The sequence below is a fragment of the Anguilla anguilla genome, chromosome 4, assembly GCF_013347855.1.
Source record: "Anguilla anguilla isolate fAngAng1 chromosome 4, fAngAng1.pri, whole genome shotgun sequence".
NCBI lineage: Eukaryota > Metazoa > Chordata > Actinopteri > Anguilliformes > Anguillidae > Anguilla > Anguilla anguilla.
Window position 1 is genome coordinate 40,058,075 of NC_049204.1, and position 20,408 is coordinate 40,078,482.

Sequence of the window (20,408 nt, forward strand, 5' to 3'; positions counted from 1 at the left end):
ATAGCTACCCCCATGCGCTCTTTTTGGGAGACTTTTCACAAGCTAGCTAGCTTAGTAGTATATCAAGTATCGATAGATAGCTAAGGTAAGGACGTTGACTTATATCCAATTATAATTTTTGCTATCTAGCTAGCCAAGTTAAGATAAAAGCACAACTATAACGTCCTCATAAAAGCAAACTAGCTAGTTAACGTTATCGATAACATTGCCTTATGAAAACAAACTACCTAGCTAGCTAACGTTAGCTAGCTAGCTAGCTAAATGAATATAACCAGAAATAATCTAATAGTCCTTAAAAGGCACTCTAATTTAAGTGAACCTAACGTTAGTCAAATATTTGCATTGTCTTGCCTATAAGCCAGCGGCGCAAACTATGGGTCTCGAGTTATCCATGGGTTTACGGGGCGTGGAAAGGGGAGTGGTTACTGTGTTCGTGACGCATCAAGTTGACAACTTTCTCAACCGGTTGAAAATAGGACGATAAATTTAAAACGCATATTTAATACTTCACTCATTGTGTTTCTTCAATGCCTCTTGTGCAAATAGCACATAAAACCGAGAAAGTGTGAAAAGCGTCATGTGCAAACCAGGGGCGTGGCTATGGGTGGACCTGGCTGGGCCTAGGCCCACCCACTTTTTGCCTAGGCCCATCCAATCAAATAGCTGCTTTTTTTGTAATACATCTGCTATTATTAAAATGACTTAATATGTGGTTTGCATTCCTTCTCTCTTTATCTCTGTCTATTTATGTGATATTCAGCATTTCATTTCATACTGTTGTAAAACATAAAGGAGGGCAGGGGGTATCATTTTGGTACAGATTGGAGGCAACAATCTTTCTATTATTTATTTCAACCAATAAATATTCTTTGTACTTTAAATCATAACACCTGGTGTTATGCACTGCTGCTAAAGTGTCAGGAAATATCTGCACCTTTTTTGACACTGTGAATCAGCTGCATAGCTTCATGTCTGGAGCACAGGTAGACACACACGGTTCATGCAATTGTAAAAGGAAATGCACCCAGATCGGAAGCTAATTGGGCTAGAGAGAGCTACTGATGTACGATGGAGCTCCAAGTCAGGATCTGTAAGTAAAACACTGCAGCTACTTGATGTGATACTAGAGAGTCTGGCTGAGATTTCAGAAGAAAGTGGACAGATAAAGTTAGAAGCAGAGTCCCTGTTACAGCAAATTCAGACAAAGAAGTTTATCTTTTTGCTTATGACATTTGTCAAACTATTTGACACCAGAGACATTGCAACAAAAGGACTACAGAGTTCTTCCTTATGTGTCTCAGACTGTATTGATCTGATAGAATCTCTAAAAAACGGTTTTCTAAGTTCAGAGAGAATTCAGATGGTGATTTTGACAAAATTCTCAAATTAACTGAAGAGTTGAGCAAGAATCATCAGTGCTTGGGATGTCACCTCCGCACGACAGAGAAAAATGCCAGTGAGACTGAGTGACACTGTGGTGGCCACTTCTTTGGGGAAAGCCTCAAGTATAAAAAGCAACACAGATCTAAGGCAAATGTGGAATGTTATTCTGGACAGACAGATAACGGAGCTGAACTGCAGGTTTCAGGAAGACACATATGGAATCATGCGAGCCGCGGCCTCCTTACTGCCTGGATCCGCGACATTTGGTGAACTTGAGCTGCTGAGGAGCCCAAACGAGCGGTTTGGCGTATCCATCGCAGAAGCGGAATACTCAGTTTTCATACAACAGATAAGACGCAAAATGGATGCAGGACAAAACTATCCATCTCTAATGGAAGTGCTTGACAACTGTCCAGCAGAGATTTTCCCCAATGTCAGCGCACTGCTAAGGGTTATTATAACCCTGCTAATGACATCATGTAGAGTGGAGAGACTTTTCTCAACGCCAAATCGGATAAAAACAAGACTGAGAGCCTCAATGTCAACACCTCGCCTGAACAATTTCACCCTTTTGTGTTTTGAACGGGAACTGTCACACATTGGACTACGATGAAATCATATCTATCTTCAACAGTAAGATATGGGAATTAACGGGAAATAACGGGAATAAAATGAAAATATAGCCCTATTTGCTCAGGCTGCATTTACCATGCCATATGCAGATAAAAACAAACCTTTGACCATATCATAAGCAAACATAATTGCAAACACTCTCTATGACCCCCCTCCAAAAAAAGTAGCCAAGTGTCAAGTTTCTTGATAGATTTATAAATTGTATTTAGTTATTTAGTCTGTAAAACTATAGGTCATAGCTTCCAAGTAAGGTACCGATTATGATTGTTAATTGTTCCACATTGTGGTAGCATTTTATTGCTAACATTAGCTAACATTTTATTGCTAAGGTTAGCTGCTTTGTATGGTAAATCATAGGAAGAAATGATGCGTCACAAAAACTATCACACTACTAACTAACACTCACATTACAGTGTGAAATATCCTCATTATAAAATACCACTAACCTATTTAAAGACACTCAATTCCAAAAATAATGTATATAACCAAAATATTTTGAGCAGTAGGCCTAATACTTACATAGCAATGATGAAATCTTATCTGTTTTCAATAGACAACGACAGAGATCAATGATAAATCAATTATATATTTCTATCTGCTTCTGTCTTACACCAGAAAACGATGTCAGCTAGGTCTATCAGCAAACATATGGCTTAGCTATGCCCAGAAGTCCTCGATAATAATAGTATTTTCCAAGAAATTACGAAAAATCTTGAACAACGTTTTGTTAGGTGCAGAGTATTTTACTGCTACCACAGAGTGAATGCGTAAGTGAATGCTATGATTACGCTGACCAATGAAACGCTGTTCCAAAAGCAAAATTAGACATGTTATACATCATTAGAAAGCTTATACTCTCACCTACTGAATAAATGGATTGTCAATCAAGCCAGACTGTACTAAAAAGGGTGACAACGCTGCAAACAACACGTGTGGTATTACACACAGCTATTTTGGAAGGTACCTAGGCAAATGCGCCCCCTCTATAGCCGTTTGTCCATTCTGGGATACTGTAGAAACATGGCGGTGCAACATGGCGGCCTCCGTGAAAGAGGACCCGCTCCCTATGTAGATATAAAGGGCTAATTCTTAGGTAACGAAAACACGATTATTATTTTCATGGGATTTTACACTAATTAAAACATACTGATGAATATTATATTCCATTTCTGCCAAGTCCGTTCCGCTAGATGCCACTAAATTCTACACACTGCACCTTTGAAGGGATGCTGGCAAATTATCAGTACGTGTGATGAAAGTGTGCGCTGCTGAATGCAGTGCATGGTTACAATTCAAACAAATGGGAATCCTTTTAACCAAAACATGCCATAAGACCTAGTATTGCTTTTTTATGATCCAAACTCTTACTTGGATCAGTGTTCAAATTCCCATTAAAAGAAAATTCAGAGCTCTTATCTTCCTCAAGGATTCTAAAGGAGATACTATAAAACACTGTTTGGTACTTTTTTTATCTGGATGTGAACACAGATCTTCATCCATTAATTCCTAAAGAAAGTGTGGCTGCATTCCCTAACAGTACTGGGTGGGGAAGTGGGCGGATTTGAGGTTGGTAGAAGCAGGGTGTGACTATTCTAATAATGGCAAGCCATTGTTTGGATACCAAATTATGCCAAAAGCTTACCACAATTGACAAGCTATTCAGCATTATCCAAGAAGCTTGTTACAGGGCCTTGTAATGTAATGATGTAAAGTTAACCATTGACTTGGAGTCACACAAGGTAATTCCCCTCAACCTTTCATATGCCCCTCACACCCCCCACCCCAGCCAACTCCCGGAAAGCAACACAGCTGTTTTTTAGTGTAGGCCTTCTTCTATTTACTGTAAGTTTATACATTAAACCGATACAGAACAACAAAGGCGGGGGTGGAGCTGGGTTCCCACGATCAGACTTCAGTATTATGCTATCATGGGCAAACTTGATCCTGATCTTGCGTCTAAACACTCTCCCCTTGTCTACTTATGTGAGTTGTCCAATATAGGTCAACCTGTCCCCAAAGTGCAAGACTGATTTCTTTGGCCAGTCAGACAAGAAGATTATGGAGAGAGAAAATACATATACCACAGAATATGCATCAAACAGGCCCCATGTCCCAATAAACAGGCCCAATGCCCCATTAACAGGGCCCATTTCTGGACAAACAGGCCCCATGTCCCGACAAACTGACTCCATGTCCCGACAAATAGGCCCCATGTCCCAATAAACAGGCTCTGTGACATGATATACAGTGCCCGTATCCCAATAAACAGGACCCATGTCCTCAAAGGAGATCCTTATCAGGACGTGGACCATCACAGTTGGACATACCGGACAAACAAAGCAGGGTTGAAAACATGCATACAAGTCATCATAGCAACCAAAGCACAGCAAACAAACACCCTGGCCAAGTACAGACCCCCGGACAGCCATTGACAGGGTTGGCCTCCTCTCCACTCTGCCTCCATATCAGCACACGCCCCAGGACAAGAAGCAGCCAGATTTTCTTTTCTCCATTCCTTCCCAGGGTTACACAGAAGGTAGCCTTGCGAGCCAGGCTCTTTTTTCACTTCGTTCAACAGAGCCTGGCCGATGCCTTGACATTCTAGGCATAAATGAAGGAGGCAACCTTCCCGGGATAGTTGTATTTTCCCAACCAATCAGAGTGCAGAGGGGCAGCGCTGGTCTGAAACGTGCACCGGAAAAACATTACCGGAGGCAAACTTTTCCACAGACCCGCATCAGTTCGCCACTATTGGGGGAAAATGGCTAACGTTAACGTCAGAGCACCGACCAAACCATTGAAGTTTATCACCGAGATATACAGAGTCTGCGGTTCGAGATTCGATAATAAAAGAAACAAACACAATTCATTTATCGGTGATAAATTTATTTATTTAATTCCTTTTTGGTTCAACAATTCCACTTGCTCTTCCATTATTGATTGTAACGGGCAAACAATCAAAACCATTGCTTCTTCTGGGTATTTATTTGATAGCAGACTGCATACCGTAGGGCACGCTTGAAAAATTAAACTTTTGCCAAATCCTGTAGGCAAGCAAACGAGAACATCTCTGTTCGATAACAGCGTATCCAAACATATGCGCTGAAGGTCCTTGCCATGTATTTGGCAAGTCTAGATATAACATAATTAAAATTCTTCTTCGAATTCGTCCATAATTCTGTTTTTAGCACATAATTTGGGTTAGCTCGATAGCTTTGTCCGTTTCGCTGGTGTGTTTCAGTCGGGACTCGGATTACAGCACACAGTGAACAGAGGGAGTGTCATGGGGAGGGGGGGGGAGGGAGAATGGCACACTGAGACAGACAATTCAATTAACCAATAGGAAAGCCGCCGCTGGCTCCCAGCGGCAGAGGCTCCTCCCTTTTGCCCCAGAAAGTACATGCGTTCGTCCAGACTATACAGAAGGCCAACGGAAACACCTATCCCCTTGAAACCTCAGTTTTGAAATCTGAGTACCTGGTTTGAGAACAAGATGATATCGATTTGCATGAGAGTGGATTACACAGACTCATTTGACAGATCAAGACTGATTTAGACACCAGGGTCATACGTGTTGCGTGGACTAAATGGGGTTTAGTTGCTATGGCAGGGCACTACAGTGACTGCCAAGCAGTAATGACCACCAAGTTGGTTGTCAATCTGCTATTAGTCAGGGGAACCATGGATACCTTAAGCTCTTCTAGGGATCAGCAGTATCTCTACTGCTTGCCAGGCTCCTGATGACCTGACCCTTATCCTAGAGGATACATGTGCATGCTGGAATTGGTTCCAACCACGTTTACTAATTACGGTTAATGCAAAGACCTGATAAACAAGCCCTGGCCATGTCCATATAAACAGGCACTGTGTCCTGTAAAGTTGATGCATCCTCATTAGGATGTAAAGCATCAGAGCTGGACATTCCAGATACGCAAAACAGGGGAAAAAACATGCATGCGTTTCATTATAGCAACCAAAGCGTAGGAAATATACCCCCTGGCCAAGAGTGCCCCCCCCCGGACAGCCAGTGACAGAGCTGGCCTCCTCTTCACTTCACCCCCAGGAGCTGCCCCTCCTCGATCAGCATTTTAATGATCCCATGAGGGCACAAAGGGGGCAAATGAGGAGCACACAGGAGGCAGAAAAAGAAACAGCACCTTTAAAACATCAGAAGAGCGAGCCAGTAATAAAATGCAGCATGTGGATGCCCACACCCACTTCAGTGCCTCCTGCAATGCCCACTGTCACCATTAAAACAAAGCGCTCAGAACAACAGTGCCAGTCTTTCTAAAGCACTGCACAGAAACAAGCTTGAGGGCGCAAGGCCTTGGCTGGGGAGCATGCGCACATGCTTCTGTGCACGTGTGTGAGATTATGTGTACGGACGCAAGTAACAAGTCATATTTAACTAGATTTGTGTTGACGGTAAGAGAAATAGCCTGGGTTCCAACACAAAGCCACAGAAAAACTTTTTTGATGGGCTTCCAATGAGGCACAGACAGAGGTAGAGGGAGGCAGAATAAAAGCAAGACAAGGAAAGACAGATGTAGAAAAATATAGACAGATAACATTCCTCCCCTAGAACTTTTAAAGTCTTGATTGAGGAAGAAGAGGAGCTAGAACAATACGATTAAGGAGGGCAAGCATTTTGGGTGTGCAGTGGTCTATCCTCAAAATGTGTCCTTACAAATAATAAAGGTTTATGCAAAACCATTTCCAGAAAGAAAAAAGCACAAAGAGAGAAGTGCATAAGTGGGGGGTAATTTATGGATGGTTATTCTCCACTGCTCTCCATCATAGAAAATTGCTTGGGACAAGGCAAACCAGTGCAAGCCAGAAGATTAACATCGTGTCTAATGGCAGTGCCAGCATTTTCCTGTGCCAACACCCAAGCATATAAACAAATGAGCAAAGTCAGGCCTGCATTCCTTAGCTTCTCTTATGCTGCTCTCTGATAAAATCTGTGCAGGGCTGTGAATCTTCCAAATCAAACAATATTTCAGTTTCCCATCCTGAGATTTAAAATGATAATTACCTACATATAGCATGAACAATAACATCCATTGGCTAGTGCAGATATTCTTGCACAATCTGTTGAGGTAGTGTAAAAAAGTAGTCTGATTTATGGGAAAATAACTTTGCAATAATGTGTCATGAAAATGAGCAAAAACTTTCAAAAAAAAATTTTTTTGAAAGTATTTCATTACACCTAATGAGACTTTTTCCCCGTAACTCAAGCAGATCAGTTCCAACTTGCCATTACAGTAAGGAGACACCGCTCCATTCAGAAAAAGCCCAAAGTCGGCCTACCTTCCCCACCAGCCCCACAGCCAAAAACCAGCAGGGAAGTGACCTCTGACCCCTCGCATCAGAGCCAATGAGCCTCTGGTCCTGTGAGAACAGCATGCAACAACGGAGCCCCGCCGTTGCCCATCAGCCCAGACGAACAGTGAGTCATCTTATTTTTATGAGGGGGAACCCTAGAGAGGCCTAAAAATACCCTAGAAGAGGCAGGGTGCTCTGTTCCCCACTGCCTGCCTCCCCTCCATGATAACTCAAAGGTCACAGCTCCATGATTACTCTTCCCCCTTACACTTCATTTCCATTTGGCCCACTGAACTAGCATTTGGGTTAGTCCCAACAGGAAATGGCCTCACCTCAACCAGCAGGAGAAAAGTGACTCACTTCAAGCTCATGCCTTTCCTTACAGGGTTTTTAGATTTTATAATTACTTTTGCGGTGCTGTCCACAATCCCTTTCCTTTTTTTCTTTGTCCCTTGAATGGACAGGGTTAGATTTGTTCCAGCCCTTACAGGTCTGCACCACAACCACCTCCCCCTTCCAATCCAGAAATGAAAATGCACCCCTCTCTAACCTCTAACCCTTCATAAACCCTCTGTACCCCTTATATCACCACCTGGCAGGAAGAGGGTGAACTCATGTTTCTACTCCTAAACACTTAGTAACAGCTAGCCGCTTCTTTGCACGCCACAGCCACAAGCTGAGCATGCACAGAGTGGGGGCGGAGGAGGGCCAATCATACACATGCACAGAGAAAGCCACAGGCACCCCTGCAGCCGTGTCGCTTGAGCGACAAAATATCCCGCCAACAGAATTTCTCCCATATACCCCTTGGGTGATGCAAAGCGAACTGTGCGCCACCCCTGCAGTGTGCATTGGCTCAGGCCAGATTCAATCTGAAACCATGCAATGCATTTACCAAGAGAGCTACCCAGCAGCCCCACTCTCACCTTCTTGAATGAAATATGTTTAGTCCAGAGTGTACAGCAAAATTATAATCAGCGGATAGCTTTGCTTCATATTTCTGTACAGTGCCTAATTATGCTTCTTCCTAAATATCAATTTATCACCAATGCAGAAGTGCATGCAGACTAGGCTGGGCAATATATCGATATTATATCGATATCATGATATGAGTCATATCATCTGGGATTTTGTATATTGTAATATCGTGATATGGCATAAGTGTTGTCTTTTCCTGGTTTTAAAGGCAGCATTACAGTAAAGTCATGTAATTTTCTGAACTTACCTGACTGTTCTCGCTGTTCTATTATTTGCCTTTATCCACTTAGTTATTACATAGGCATTACTGATGATTATTTATCAAAAATCTCATTGTGTAATTTTGTGAAAGTACCAATAGTCATCCCCACAATATCCTCATAATTTCGATATCGAGGTATTTGGTCAAAAATATTGTGATATTTGATTTTGTTCATATCGCCAAGCCCTATTGCAGAGAGTGCTACTTTTTTATTTTATTTAACCTTTACTCTCCAGGAAGGTCAGCAGTGAACTCAAACTCCCTTTGAGAGTGACAATCTGGGGGAATGGCATGGAATTCCAAGGATTTCCTAAGACAAGACTGGGTAAGTTTTAAACAATTTGGTTATCATACAATCATGTATGACTGTAATCAAATTCTCAGCTGAATTTGGTTACCCAAATTCTTAACTTAGCATTACAATACACATCCAATTTAATACAATTTTTCCCTGCCAACTCTATATAAAAACTAGTGTTTCCAGAGAAGGATTTTTTTCTTCCAGTAGCATCAAAGGTTAGGGTATCATCATTTGCATCACTTGATAGTAAATCCTCTAATCTTTTCTCTGAAACCTGCCAGCAAAAAGATGCGTCAACTGTGCAGTCATTATGCGCAGGCAGCTTGCAGCTCAGTTGCCAGCCTGTAGAAAGAAATGAAGCACTGCTGACTGCATGCATTTCCGAGGAGACATACACACCTTCCTCAACTGACAGTCTGCGCACAATGGGACGGTTCCTGTACTACATTACAAACTGGAATGAAAATGAAGGGGAAAAATAATTGGAGCCAATTATCAAATCATAAACATGTGCTTTTTTTCCCCTCTTAGATTAATTCCCACAACTCTCTCTCTCTCTCTCTCTGTCTCTCTCTCTACATCACTCAAGGTTATGCATATCTTGTTTCATATGACAATAAGTACTTGCATTTCACACAAGACACCTCATAGATGCACTCTGGTAAAGTTGGACTGGTCAGTTTTTATCAGTAGTCGGGTAGGATTGAGCCACCTACATGGTGAGTGTGTGGGCCCTCCCAACCAAACAGCTTCCCTCACTTAAACACGATCAGTCTCGAGAGGCCCTTCTGCAAGAGGATAAGTACGGATGAAGAAAAACCCACAAGTGCTCATCAAAAAAGGTTCTGATAACACTCCACCTTCCAAGACACCAGGGAAGGTTGGCTGACCAGGTGAAGGTGGTTCAAAGATACATGTTAACACTGAATGGGTATTAAGTGAAGAATACGATTTTGCACAGGAACAAACACTTGGCCTTGCATCCTAGAGCACACACAAATGTCACTCAACACCCCAACAGGCCACAAAAAGACCCTACCCCCTTCATGCAAGGCTCCAAGTAATCGATGCTAAAGAATTTTACTGAACATTTCACAGTACACGCAAACATCCCTCGGGTGCAACGTTCAACGGGGCCAATCATCCAGCACACATTGGGGGGAGGGGGGGGGGGGGGGGGCAGACTTCCAAGCAGGCCTGGTGACACAATACTCCTTCCCTGAACAAACAGCACTCAGAAGAAACTATCTGTTATGGCGCAAAAAGTTCTGTACCACTGTAAAATAGTACATAACATTTTTTTAAGGAGTATTAACGTTTGGTTAGCTCAGCATACCTCAATATCCCTGACCACAAAACCGTATGTCCTTACCCCATTAAGAGTGCCATGTCTCGTTAGTCCCGTTCCAATTCCCTAATTAACACCCCACAGCGCATTCCTTTCTGAGCTGAAGTCATCCCCCATCCTGTTCAAGAGCCAAGCAGTGCTGGTTTCCTCTGTCTGGCAGCAAGTCCTGCCGTGTTTCTTTCGCGGGTTGGGGGGGGGGGGGGGGGTGCCAAATGGCTGCTGCTGCTAATAAGGCCAAAAATTCCAAAGAGGCCTGGGCTCCCACACCATAAGGCAGGAGTGCCAAGGTCACATGTCCTTGCGTTGTCGTGGCAATACCATGTCGTCCATCGCACCAGCCTCTGTGACCCACACACATATCATACATCCACACACATACAGAGACTCAGACACACATCATAGAGAACTATATAAACCACTCACATGTACAGGGTCCAAAATTAATACCCACCAAGCATCAAATGCATGGTCTCCTCGGAACCGACAATGAATGGACAGCAGGAAGGGGGGTTAGGGTGTTCCATCAGACCATGAAGTCATTCGTAGGAAACCGGATGTCTGACAACCCTACCTCATTTCAATGTGGAGACACCTTCCTCGCTTTAAATCACCACAGAAAAAGACACCATCACAGAACAATGACAATGTGGACAGAAAAAGATAATTCTGTTGAACATTATCTGGCATGGTATTAGTTAGCATTAGCCAACTGCCATGGCATTAATGACATAGTGGCATTAATAACATTATTTAGCTGGTAAAATAAATATGCCTGGCCGGTCATTTTTTTTCCATCTACCCGCCATCTTGGCAGTTACCTGTAAGCCTCAAACCTGGCTCAAATACGTATTTACTTTTCTGTGCCCTATTGATCTTGCCTGGCGTAATTGAGCCTGCCAATATGACCAGAAGGCGGGGTTTGCACTTTTTGAGAGTATTTAATTGGTTCCAATACACCAAACAAGATCAGTTAAGTGTAGAAAAGTGTAGTATTCTAATCCAAAACAAATACATATTTGACCCAGGTCTGACATATATATCCCACATAGACTCAACATGCATACTTATCAGACATGCACTCACCTTCCACAGTTTGGGTGTTTCTGACCTGTGGCTGTGATGCAGTGGAGAGCACACTGTCGCTATTGTGTTGATGAATTAAGGTAGCCTAAATAAGCATTAATGAAAAAGAAAGTAAAAATGAGGTGCTTTTAGTCCTTCTATTATGTCACATTAGCCACGTTAATGAGGCACCAACATTACCGCTCATTAGTAAGCTGCTGTAACTAAAGAGCAACAAGACTGACAGACTAACATTACTAGCATTGTCGTACATGGCTCAAACAGCAGATTCTAGCATCAACCACCAGAGAAATGTCTAATAAACATCTTGCATCTTGCAACCAGAAGCAATACGCCAAACAAGCTAGATTTGCGCTCAGCATCAAATTAAACAGTGTAAGCTAGTTTATGATAGCCAGTAGTCAACTAGTCCAATAGCAGGAGTTGCTTGCATGTTCAAAGAACAACAAAGTGGCTTGGCATTGTCAGTTGACCATGTCTGTTACTACTTTTCTCTTTCCAGCTATGTTATTGCTTTCAAATTAATATTAACATTAGTATTAACAAATAAAATGAAGGCTAAATGTATTATTATTGTGACTGAAAGCATTCTCTGCACAGCATGACTGTAAGAGTCCCACAGCAGATCCAAAAATAACATTAGTATTATTTAATTATAATCAGTATATTTTTGTTATTGTTGTCATGATCATTGCTGATGATAATGCAATATCATGATAATGAAATAAGAGATAATGAATTACTGCTATTATCAAGACTCATTTTCCAGCCAAAAAAGTAAGGGAATGCAGATCTCAATGCAGAGACATGGCACACAATTTTCTGGAGACATAAATGGAACAAATGGCATAAATGTAGGTTATTTTGGTTACTGTGATATTCAATCTTGACAGCTATAGAATATGAGCATAAAATTAAATCAAAACAGACATCCCTACTTTAAAAGCCGGATCCTGTTACTGTTTATGAAACCTTAGAGCACATAATGTCAACCCTGTATTTTTAAGAAACACAGTTTGGACATGTGAATCCTTTTGTAAAATGTTTGCACAGAGGTCCCGTAAGAAAACCTTAAAACTAAATGTGGGTGTTTGCCAGTACAAATCACAGATGTAAAAACAAGTGGGGAAAATGATCTTCCTCCTATAGAAGGCTTTCCTTCCCTCAGGTATTTAATCCACCACTGAAACAGCAGCCATCATGAAAACTACAAAGCCAACACATTCAGCTGTTCAGGTTGTTGGTCTACCACCTGAAACTCAAAGCAACCAAAGACTCCACTTTCACTGTGAATTATTGTTATTTTTTAATGATGGGTCATTTGGGGTAAGGTCTGAATACTGGACACAATGGTTAATCAGTTATGGCAGGAGAAGGGAAACATCAATATCACTGAATTATAGCAGGAAAATGTAACATATTTCATTCATTACCAAGGACCTCTACCCAAGTGAAATGTTATGGGGGGAAAAAAACAGACACTGGTCGTCTGCCAAAACTGAACCAGAGTTAATGTCTAAAAACATGTTCCTACAACACGGAACAGTAAATCAAACCCCCAGTATTTGTTCACGCAAAGATCAGTGAGTTCAATGTCTTTAATTATCTCCCTCAGAAATGGCTAAATCTCCTCTATACACACGTTCCAGGAGTTTAAGGATTCAGAGTCATACCAAATTATTCTTTGTTTTTGTTTGTTGCACTAAATGAGGGGGAGGTAAATGTCACAGTCAGTAATTCATTCACATACTTTTCTAATGAGGAAGAATTTCTCTTGCTTCCAGTTTCTACACATGCAGTGGATATAAAAAGTCTACACACCCCTGTTAAAATGGCAGGTTTTTGTGATGTAAAAAAATGAAACCAAGATAAATCATGTCTTTTTCCACCTTTAATGTGAAAATTGCAACCCTTAAAATTCAAGTGAAAAACAAACTGAAACATATTACTGAAATTTTCTTTTTTTAAACTTACAATAACCTGGTTGCATAGGTATGCACACCCTTTTATAATTGGGGATGTGACTGTGTTCAGAATCAACCAGTCACATTCAAACTCATGTTAAATAGTAGTTAGTATACACCTGTAATCAATTAATGTTGCCATCAATTCATGACTCTAATTAACCCCAAACAAAGTTCAGCTGTTCCTGTAGGATTTTCCTGACATCTTCTTGGTTACTGCAAAAAAGCCATGGTCCACAAAGAGCTTACAAAGCATGAACGGGATCTCATTATTGAAAGGTATCGATCAGGAGAGGGGTACAAAAGAATTTCCAAAGCATTAGATATACCATGGAACACAGTGAAGACAATCATCAACAAATGGAGAAAACATGGCACAACAGTGACATTACCAAGAACAGGACGTCCCTCCAAAATTGAAGAGAAGACAAGGAGAAAACTGCCAAGAGGCCTACAGCAACATTAAAGGAGCTGCAGGAATTTCTGGCAAGTACTGGTTGCACCCTACATGTGACAACAATCTCCTGTATTCTTCATACGTCTGGGCTATGGGGTAGGGTGGCAAGACGGAAGCCTTTTCTCACAAAAAAACATCCAAGCCCGGCTAAATTTTGCAAAAAGATACATCCAGTCTCCCAAAACCATGTGGAAAAATGTGTTATGGTCTGATGAGACCAAGGTTTAACTTTTTGGTCATAATTCCAAAGGGTATGTTTGGCGCAAATACAACACAGCACATCATCAAAAGAACACCATTTGTGGCATTACTCAGTAAGGCAAAAAACCAAAATTGGGGCGGTGTTTATTTTTTGGGTACAGAAGGCCATGCAGCAGCCTTTTGTTATGACTGAATTGTTTATTTGTGTGTACATTCTTTAGGAAATTGTGTATTTTTCAATGAGCTTAAATGAAAGGTTGGATCTGGTTTCTATCCTGCGGTTGCGGTTATGACATTTTACCAAAGTTCTAAGCTTTACCAACAGCAAAACTGCAGCAGAAACTTTCTGTGCAGAAGGTGCCCTAGAACAGGATCTATAAAATAAGGTTAAGAGAAAATACGATCACATCCCATTTTGCAGCACGTCATAGAGCTGTGGTCCTCTATGGGGCAGCAGAGTCAAACTCAGCCTATGACGTGGTCTATAGTGATGCTTCTCAACACTTGGTACCCAAACACGCTGAGCCTGCTGGTTTTCCATCCAGCTGAGATTTCATTTCGGGCCTGACTGGGCTAGTAATTCAGACATGCTCTGAATTTGACCTTTTTGATAGTTATTACCGGTCCGTGTATTTGTAAGAACTTCATAAAAAATAATATATACTAAATAGGTCACAAAGTTTTGTGAAATTATTTGATCTTCTCTCTCCTCAACAGATTTTACCCCATCAAGATGCTCAAAAAGCAACCGTAAGACATTTGATCTGATATCCCCCAATGAAATTGTGTCAATTTCACCAAAGAATTGTCTAAATATTTTCCAGCAATATTTCCACAGTCCACATGCTCTGTATGACCTGCCCTGTGATAATGTCATAGGGTTACTCAGATCACCCAGTGTTATAAAAATAGGGTTATGATGTTCTGTACCAGCGGCAAAGCGGAACATATCTGTACCATTTTCACTAGCACTTATTTTATTAACCCTGGGACACCAAGAAACTGCTGCTTCCCACAGGTCAACTATGTCTCCACCAACTCAGTTGCAATGTAAACAGTGGTCACAAATCGCACAGTACAAAAATAATATGAGGGTACCGGAACTGTATAAATCCTACAGTCCTGCATACAGCACCTAATGCTCAACTGGGAAAGCGGTCTGTATATGCACATGTCATTGGCCCTGGCAATTTGGAGGTTTCCTGACTGTTCAAACTCCTGTGCCACTTGGCACCTGGTTGAGAAGTATCTGTACAACTGCCAGGACCATGTAGACCATGAGTGGGTGATGTAGTGTAAATGAAAGGGAGCCACTGGTTGAAATCCAAGGCCCAATACTGCTATGTATCCTTGTGTAAAGAGCTCAAACTGAACTTGATTCAATAACATCCAGCTGGATACATGAACAGCATGTAAAAGCTGGATCATGTAACATGACCTGGGCAAGGGGCGTCAGCTGAGAAAATAAATAATGGAAATAATGCCATGCGTGGACACTATTGCCTGACAGTAAGTTCGGCTCTGACATGTACAGTACCAGTAAAAACCTTACAGAGAAGAGTGAAAGAGCAGACAAGACCAGAGAGTAACCACGGCTCATTCTTGGCTCCTATAGAAATTCCCCATCCAGCAGAACACATACCATACTTTTCATTGCACAGTAAGACCGTGAACTTGATACCTAGTGTTGTACACATTACAATTAACACAACAAAAAATATGGTCATCGTCAAGCAATTATTGGTAATAAAGACTTGGCTGCAACATGTCAACCAAGTCAAGTGTTTTTTGTTAAATAGTTCAAAGTATTAAAATAACTTTTGTTAAAAAAAAATTTTTTTTTTAACTTAAAACACACGGAAAAAAGAAAAGACCACTGCCTTTATGCTCAGGAATTTCAACTGACGTCATGTATTTGGGGTCGGATTTCTCAAGCCTGCGGTAGGGCTCATCTTCTCCTACTTGCCTCCTGGATCCAGAACCACGTCTTATATCACACCTTGGGGCTACAGATTCCTGAATAACTTTCTCCTTTACACCCCCTGACCAGAACGTTTTATGACGAACTTCTGTGAGGCTCTCCTTACATTCACATAGCTGCAACGTAGGCTACAAACTCGCAAGCATATGCACCCTGTTATTTTTCTGCTTTTTTATTTTTTAAATAGGCTATATATTCTCAATATTTTGCCAACTGGACAGTGTAACAGCTTTGTCAGCCATTATAAATGAATTTTAAAACAAACGTAACTCGTTGGTAAATGAAATCTAGTAAGCACATCAACTAGGCTACCTCTTGAAAAGAAAACACGTAGCCAAGTAGAAACTTTTGATTTCCTCCTTTGACGTCTCCTAAAAATGATCTCAACAAGTAACCATCGAAGCGAAGTTCTCATTCGTAACTTGATCCAGACTCGCTGGAATACTAGGGTATGATGGAGTTTCCACATCAACCTACTAGTGTACTCCGCAACCAAGTGTATAGTTCAGTAAAACTGCTCTTTCTCCCATAAAGTTGTAAACGTCTGAATTATTGCAGCGCAAGTTAGGCTAGGCTACTGTAAATCTCATAATTCTTGTAGCGATCTAAAATAAACAAGCACATACCAAGATCTGATGCAATCAAAAGAAACGCAGCATTACGTTTCATCTATTTAATGCACGATTGCGTATTTTCCAGGATATATATTTGTTATAACTTGTTGCACCAAGTTAAGGGGAAAACCTTGGTATGCAATGGTAGGGACATTTCTAAATTGTAGTAAAAGTATATGTATTCTACTTTTGAAAACGTTTTTACAAAACTTGCGCACTAGTATTTGTTTGTTGGTTGTTTTGTTTGTTTTTCAGATCCACATCCATAGACAAAAACAAATATTTTCATTTCCATTAGAATGAATTATGCACAGAACGCAAACATATCACAGCAATCAACCAGGTTTCCCTAATAACTTTACAAAACATAAGTGCAACAATCCATTAAAATCATTATTTACAGTGCGTTTTCTGTAAACGACGTATTCAGTAGCGAGCGCCCAAAGTTTCGTTTTCCACACAAGTCAGTTCTTCCCCTTTTCCATTCCAGTTCAGACAACCGGCGTCTTCTTGCTGTAGTCATCAATTGCCTACTTTTGCAACTTTATAACTTCAACAGATACAGTTTCTTCTATTAGCACTAGAAACAGCGAAGTCGTGAGCATGCGCACGAGAAAGGCGGCATTTCTCTTACCTTGTTGCTTTAAATGTATGCTCAAAATCCGGAGATTTTTACTTTTATCCCCTTTAACGTCAGAGACTTCAGTAATCCCCAGCCCGTCCGTCCACCTCTAGTCCGTTTGGTGGGAGATTCCGCCATGTCAATTATGTTTCAACGCACATGGGGAGCGGAGACCTGCCCATTTATACCGTAATACACGGAGTAATACCTCAACGAAAAGGTCAGTGTAGTAACAGCCAATGATTTTTTCAACCTAAAGGCGCTGTATTAAGCAACTCATCAGAAGCACTGTTGAATTTATAGAAGTGGAGGGCCATTGAGAGCTTGAAATGTTCTGTAGTCTGTAGTCAATTTCCCAGTTGATGAAAGCATGACTGTACTATATATTGTCTGGGAAATTGACTACAGAACATCTCAAGCTCTCAATGGCCCTCCACTTCTATAAATTCTATAAATTCAACAGTTAGGTTTGGCAACTCTTAGTTTGAATTCGCATGGTTTTCTAGACTAAACCAGCAGAGAATAGGAAATATTTTAATAAGTAGCTAAATACGTTATTAATAAGTTATTGCTCTCAGCCTGTTTCATTTCTCAGAGGTATTTGTTCCAAGTCATTTCAACAAGGGCTATTTTGGTAACATAAGCCGCGTTTCCACCAAAATTACCCGGAACTTTTAGTCCCAGGAACTACTTTTCAAGGAACTAAAAGGTTCCTTCAGCCCATGGTTGTCTGCGTTTCCACCGCGGTCTAAAGTCCCGCGAAGATTAGGCAAACTAGCCCACTGACGTATGAAAAAGCGACGTTGTCGTCGGTCCATCTGTCCTATGATTTCTTCTGTAACCCCATACTACCACCGAAGTAGCCTACATTATTTTCTAATAACCGGGACAGCCCGGAGGGGTTTATTCCACTTATATGCAACGGGCTACCAACAATGACTGTATATGGTTACTTTTGTATTTGTTGATTTTTATCGATTTAATCACCTGGAATTGAAATATTCTTCTGCAGCCGTTTGGGCATATTTTACCGTTGTCAAGCAAAAATGTCGTCGGTAGTTGAACTTGGACCGTTGTTATGCAACAAATAGTATATAACCGGCCAATAGTCAGATTGTAACTGTTTTATATATCCTCTCAAACACATTCATTATGTTTTTATGCAAACATTCGCTTTCGTGTCTTGACATCTGAAGCGACAGAATGCATTCACATTTCCAATATAACTGGCAACAACAGCAGAAAACATGCACACGTTGTAAACAATTTGCTGTTTGATTACTTTCTCATCGTCAATTCCATATAGGCTAATCGCAAAATGACAAGAATAGAACGGAAACTCGGACTTGCGTGAAAATTTAAATTAGTAGTGGCACAGCCACCGTTTGCTTTCCTTCGAAGTTACTGCTAGCCGAGCAGCGAAGTGTGCCCTCCAGATGCGAACCATGCACCATAAATTAGTCCATAGTCTTCCTGGTCTTTTCGTGGAATTGAAGAATGGCAGTAAAATGGAGTAAAATTACGGCAGTCTGAAAAAGCTAAAGGGACGATTACTAGAATTAACCTGTTATTTTACCCTGACAAAAAGTGCGGAAGGTGATTTCCAGTTTGCTTTTACTGTATCACCAATGTTAATTATGCAGAACTACCGCATACCTCACATAACTGTATCAAACGTTTTGAGTCAATTACAACTGGCTAACAAAGAAAATCCGGAAGAAAATATTCAGCAACCGAATTAATCCGTTTGAATGTTTTGGTGGCCTACGTAATATGCTGTCCCAGCACGAATGCTTAGCATTTTATAAAATGAATACTAAAGCAAGAAAAGAACAGAAGAGCACACGTTATAATTCCAAGACGTTGGCAGGCTATAACCAAAACTAGGCTACTGCGCTGCATAACATACAAGTTTGATTTGAAGTTATTATGAAAATAAATTGGTTTGCGGCTGCATATTTTCAAACATGGCGGCTGAAAATAAATACAAAAAAATGCTGCGAGTACTCAACCAATCAGAAATGTTCAGCGCTGTAAGCTCCACCCAAAAGGTTCCTGTACTTTTGGAAAGTTCCTCAAAAGGTTCCTAGTTCCGGGGTAAAGTTCCTGCGGTGGAAACGCGGCTATAATGTGCACTGCATTAAAACAGCAGGTTCTAATTGCTGATGAAAATACATTTTGCAAATGAAAATTTCCACTAGCTATTATTGCAATTGTCATACAAAACTAGGGTTGTTACTGGGGCAATTCCTTCAGAATAGCTGTTTAATTCATTTGGTAATTTAAATTATTTGATGTGAATAAATACAATACAGTGTGAGACAAAACCTTTGGGTTTGGGGGGTTAGGACCCAGGCGCAGAGAAAAAACACTGGAGGCTCAACAGGTAAATTTAAATAAAGACTTTACTTTCAAAATGTAAACAGAACAACCAAAAGGCCACGAGGGGTAATTCCTAAAAATTCAAAGAACAGAAAACACAACAAGGAACTCGAAACGCTAGAAGAAAAACAAGAAACAAGAAAACAAGCAGGGGAACTCGAAAACTCGAAACACTTAGCGAATGCAGAAAACAGTCAGGGCAGAACACAGGCAGATACACAAGGCAAGCAGAACACAAGCACACAAGTCAGGGCAGAACACAGGCAGATACACAAGGCAAGCAGAACACAAGCACACAAGTCAGGCAGAATACAGGCAGGACAGAACACAAGTCAGGCAGAATACAGGCAGGGCAGAACACACAAGGAACCAGCACCCGAGTCAGGGAAACAAAGAACTTAAATAAACCAGACAATAACCAGACACAGGTGAACTCAATAATCAGACCAAAGAGGGAAGGGATAACGAGACAACCAAAAAAAAAATTGAATAATTGAAAACAATAATACAATTAAACACAGGGAAAAGCAATGAGGGGAAAAACGAACAGAACTACAAAACTGAAGTGTCGCAATCTGGCGGCTCAAAAAAGGAAAAGCAAAAACAGAAACACAGAACCATGACACGAGCTCAGTAGGTGAGCTATGCCAATATTTCAAAAACCGCTAATTACACAATGGAGGCAGCAATTTGTTTTCAGAAGCTAAAATAACTTTGGGCTGGGGGATATTTTAACACACAAATAAAAACATTTGCATGATATAGAGGGAATAGCTGGTTTTGTAAAAACATGAGAGCTAGGATAGGCCTATCTGGGAGATAGAAGCAAGGCAGCTCCAAAGCCTAATGTCAAACAATCATGTGCTGCCAAACT

General features: G+C 41.0%; 1 protein-coding gene across 1 annotated transcript in view; it reads right to left on the bottom strand.

Annotated features, from left to right (window-relative positions):
• The window catches only part of LOC118226108 (fibronectin type III domain-containing protein 3B-like), a 146,132-nt gene extending 128,847 nt beyond the window's left edge, over nt 1-17,285 (bottom strand). The window contains exon 1 of the mRNA XM_035415430.1: nt 17,165-17,285. The gene's annotated coding sequence lies outside the window, so the exon portion shown is untranslated. The remainder of the gene's footprint in view (nt 1-17,164) is intronic.
• Nucleotides 17,286-20,408: the final 3,123 nt, after the last annotated feature.